Genomic DNA, 5,103 nt, shown 5'->3' with positions numbered 1-5,103 from the left:
TCCTGTTTCAAGAGTTCTGCTTTCTTGAAGAGAGAGGAGAGGCAAGTTTGACCACAGAGTCTCCAGGTTTATTCTCAACTCCTGTTGTGATCTCCTTTGTTTGGAGGTGCCTGCCTCCTTGTTAGTCTTTGATGGCAGGGGGGTAAGAGCAGCACCAAGGGGCTGATACTTTTTTTAAAAAGTGTACAGTAGATTATATTTCATTTCTAAAACAGCATTGCGTAAGAATCATGAGTAGATTTTGAGGGGGGAAAAGAAAAGTGCCAGCATTTATATAAAGATCGAGACAGGGTAATCCATCACTCTGTTCCCAACACATGGGAGACGTTTCCTGTTCTTCATATCTTTCCTAGAGCTCCTTAATTTTTTTTCAAATATTTATCCTTCAAATATAGAGAGGAACATTATTTGTAGCACCAAAAGTAATATTTTAGCTATGCAGATAAGATTATCCTGATTTTGCTGGGATTGGGAGACAGCAAAGAATTTTTAGTTACAAAAAAGTTACAGTTTTTTAGGTCACATTGCATCTGATCCCTTTGAAGGATACGAGCAGATCAGGACTGGCGTGTAGAGAAACCAAGATGTAAACTCAGTGGTCTGTCTGGATAATCACTGGAGACTTTCCATGAGTGAGTGGAGAACACAACCTGTGTCTCCCTGCTCCTCGAGTATTGTCACCTACCCTCTCCTATGCCCAGAAGTCCCAAATGCATAGACTGAAGAAAATCGCCTAGGGAGATACGCAAACTCCATTACTAAAGAGATGAAGGGAAAGCATCTCCCAAATCTGCAGCACGCTGTTTTGAGTAGAGATTGGGACAGAGTGAACTTAATAAGAAGTGAAAAATGGTCTCCCCGGGCTCTGGAGGCTGGAAATGGACCCATTTCCAGCCTTCCGGAACTTCCGGAGGCCCATTTCCCCCCTCCCCAGGCTCTGGAGCCTCAGGGAGGTCTGTTTTTCAACCTTCCCAAGCCTGGGCGTAGGCCCTGCAATTACCTGGGATCCAAAACGGGCCACATGGAGACTCAGGGGAGGGGTGGGCAGGGCCAGCCAGTCGTTGCTGGTTCAGCAAACTACATGTAAAATTAGCATCCGGTTTTCCCACATTGGTGCAAACCGATAGCAGCCTATCCCCGGGTAGCAGTGCCAAGATCCTGTCATATTTGTTGTAACGGGCTTGGTGGTAGAGCTGTGAGAAAGAAATTATATGTTAGGAAATGTTTCATTTATAAAAAAAGAAAAGCATTGTGTTCCACTTTAAATAGCTTTTGAGAATGAAAAAAATTGTCAGCATTGCCGTGAATGTGAGAGTAAGATAATGTAAAGCTGTCTTCCCAACACACGGGAGATGTTTCCATTTCTTTCGTTCCTCTCGGCTTTTTAAAATCTTCCAAATAATCCCTACAAAGAGAAGAACAATAATTGGAGCAGAGAACTGGAATTTTAGCTATGCAAATGAATCATCCTGATTTTGCTGAGTTTAGAAGACACCAAGGAATTGCAGGTTTGTTCATTTCAATAACACAATTCAGAGGACTGGTTTTATATATATATATGTGTGTGTGTGTGTGTGTTGTGACTGGAAGGATTGACCCTGCTGGGAGTTTTGACTCTGATGCCTCTGAAGATGGAAGGTTTGAGCCTGCTGTGAATGTGGATTCTGAATTATCAGAGGACACAGATGTGAGCCAGGAGGGTGAGAGAGTGTTGGAGAGACAGTCCTCTCCAGAACCTTCGACTTCGTTCATGCCGGCAGCTGATCCACAAAATGAGCCAGAGGTTTCTAGCGAGGAAGAGACTGACCGATGTTGGCTTGATGCTAGAACTAGGGGAAGATTGAAACGTCAAAGGAGGCGTCAAGCCAGGCATTGATTAGAGAGACTGACACACCCATCCAGGGGATTTAATGAGGCGTGCTGACTCTCAATCTTTGCTTGGAGCAAAGTGTTTTGTGGATTCGAAAGGATACGTTTGAAGGGCCGTTGTGATTTATGGACAATTCTGAATTGCCAGACAGATTCCAGGAAGACTGCCAAGGACTGGGTAAACAGTGCAGTTAACTCTTTTGGGTGTGGTTTTGTTTTGGCTTGAATATTTGAACTCTGGAACTTTGTATTCTCACCTGTGGATACAGGTGAGACATAAGATATATATATATATATATATATATATATATATATATATATATATATATATATATATATATATATATATATATATATATATATTTAAATATAGTTTATTAATTTTTACAATTAAAACCAGTCACAATACATACACAAATAAGCAAAAGAAAGAAAGAAAGAAAAGAAAGAAAAGAGAAGAGGAAGAGAGGGAAAGGATTTTAAGAAAAGAAAGAAAGAGGTTACAGGATTAAAAGTATTCTTATTTTAACAGTTTGCAAGATCTTCTTTTGTTTTCATCACCTTAACTTGTGTCATATAACCACACCTGTTTTTAACTTATATCGCTACCTCGTTATTATGTATTGATACTTTTCTTTTATGCCTTATAATATATTATTTATCTTTGGTCAATCCAATTATACCAACAATTCCAGCTGTCATAGTATAGTGAAGTGTCTTTGTTTTTAGCGCCAAAGTCAATTTATCCATTTCTGCGCATTTTGAGATTTTTTCAATAATCATTTCTTCTGATGGAATTTGGTGTTGTTTCCAATGTTGAGCGAAGGCTAATCTGGCTGTTAAAATGTGTATTGTTATGTATTTGGTTTTTTTGGAAATTTGCTTATCAAAAATCCCTAGTAGGAAGGACTCTGGTTTGTATTCGATCTGCTCTTTGGTGATTTCTTCCAACCAAGTTTTGATTTTCTTCCAATACTTTTGGGTTTCTGCACAGGGCCACCACATATGGAAAAAGGTTCCTTCTTTTTTTCCTACACTTCCAACAATGCGAACTCATGTTGGGGTGCATCTTCGCTAACCTCGAAGGGGGAGATGCCATCTATAAAACATTTTATAAAGATTTTCCTTGTATGCTGCCGATTTGGTAATCTTATTGTTTCTGCCCCAAACTTTCTCCCATTCCGCTAATGTGATGCTGCGCCCTACGTTCTTACTCCAAGCAATCATATTTCCTTTTTACGATTTCTTCTTCTAGTTCTGTTTCTAATAAGTAGTTATAAAATTTTGTTATGTTTTTTTATTTGATCCTAATAAAATTTTATCTAACTGTTGCAGTTTGTTATTAATTCGAATTCTTTTTTGTCTTGTTTATATCTGCTTTGAATCTGAAGATAAACCCATTGATCAATTTTATGTCCTTGCTCTTGAAGATCCAGCCTCGGTTTCAAATTTCCTTGTGGGTCTAATAAGTCTTTGTATTTAATCATTTTGGTAAGCTCCAAATTGTTTGGGTGAATCATTGCCTCCATTGTTGAAATCCATACTGGTACTTTTGTATAATGTTTTTCCTTATTTTCCTCCAAATTGTTAATAGTGCGTCTCTAATTAAATGTCTATGGAAATATTTTTGACTGGTTTTCCCTACGTCCCATAGAAAGGCGTGCCACCCCCTTTGTAAATCATGGCCTTCTAGAAATAGTATTCTTTTATTGGTTAAATTCACCCAATCCTTCAACCAAACTAATGAGGTGGCCATATGGTATAACTCCCAGTTTGGAAATGCTAACCCTCCCCTGCTCTTCATATCCTGCATTGCTTTTACATTTATTCTGGGTTTTTCCCTTGCCAAATAAATTTCAGGGTTGTTCTATTGAGTTCTTCAAAAAACTTTTTATGTAATTTAATTGGGATCGTTTGGAATAAATACATAAATTTAGGGAGAATGTTCATTTTAATAGTAGCAATTTGGCCTAGTAGTGAAATTTGAAGTTTCCCCCACGATTCTAAATCTTTCTTTACCTGATGTATCAGTTTATCATAATTGTTTTCTTTAAGTGTCTTACAGTGTGGGGTTAGCCAAATTCCTAAGTATTTCACTTTCTTTGTCACTTGTATCTGCATTATTTCTTCTAGTTCTATTTTCTGTTTTTCTGTTAGGTTTTTGGTCATTAATTTGGTTTTTTTTTTGTTTATTTTAAGTCCCGCTACTGCTCCAAATTTCTCTAATTCACTCATCATATATATATATATTTCTAGTGGATCACATTGCATATGTTCTCTCTGCAAAAGGAAAGCCATCTTGAATACCTGAATGAAAATGAAATCAATAAGTTTGAGGTTATTTGATTCCAAATTTCTCCACACAACAGAACCCAGAACCAATAGCCACTATCCTCACCATCCATACCTTATTAAATCTGCATTAAAAATGGCATTGCAGGGTGGTTTGCATGTGGTTTGCTGGGCTATTCTATTTTGGCTTTTCTTTTTTTTTTACAATTTTTTTTTGGAGGCGGGGGATTTCTTCTATCATATATAGGCAATCAGGCCCTCTCCTCTTTCTTAGGCTCATTTTCAAGGTTCTGCTACATGTTTCTGTGACTAAGGGAGACTTCAGTGCAAGCGGATTTACAGAATTTACACATGGCATTTAGCATATATAAAATTTCCTCCTTCAAGAACTTCATGGTCGATGCTCTTGGATGCAGCCTTTGCCAGCAGGAGTGAAGCTGGCTCCCTTGGAGAGTCCTGGCCTGATGGTGCTGCCATGTCCTAAAATCTTGGGAGCCACAGGAAATCAGTCATAAAGCTTTGGGGTGTAGAGAGGTTTTGATCTCCACTGAGAGTCACCCTTCATTTTATAAAACCTTCACGAACTTTTAGGGCTCAGCATATAGCTTATCTTCGTTAAGCTAAGCAGCATCACATTTCACTAGGCTAAGTTGCAAAGGTCGGTTGGTAGAAGTCATAAACGATTTAATAGCTTTTAATCAGTGGAAATAAGTTACAAACGCCTTAGGTGGAGACGGGATATGCGTGTTTTTCTGCCTATCTGGATAGTAGTCAAACAGGCAAAGGCGACAATACAGCAAGCGGTTTATGTGGTTGAGTTTAAAGGAGTTAAAACCATCGAGTACTGTACTGCTAGAAAGGTTTGGAAGGCGACGGGAAGAGTAGGAGAAAGAAAGTCCAGTTGCGTTTTGAAAAAGCATCTTTGGATAGCCGAACTTCCTG

The sequence above is a fragment of the Pseudonaja textilis genome, chromosome 2, assembly GCF_049901715.1.
Source record: "Pseudonaja textilis isolate UNSWEBS1 chromosome 2, rPseTex1.2, whole genome shotgun sequence".
In the NCBI taxonomy this organism is placed as follows: Eukaryota; Metazoa; Chordata; class Lepidosauria; order Squamata; family Elapidae; genus Pseudonaja; species Pseudonaja textilis.
This window is presented reverse-complemented; position numbering follows the sequence as displayed.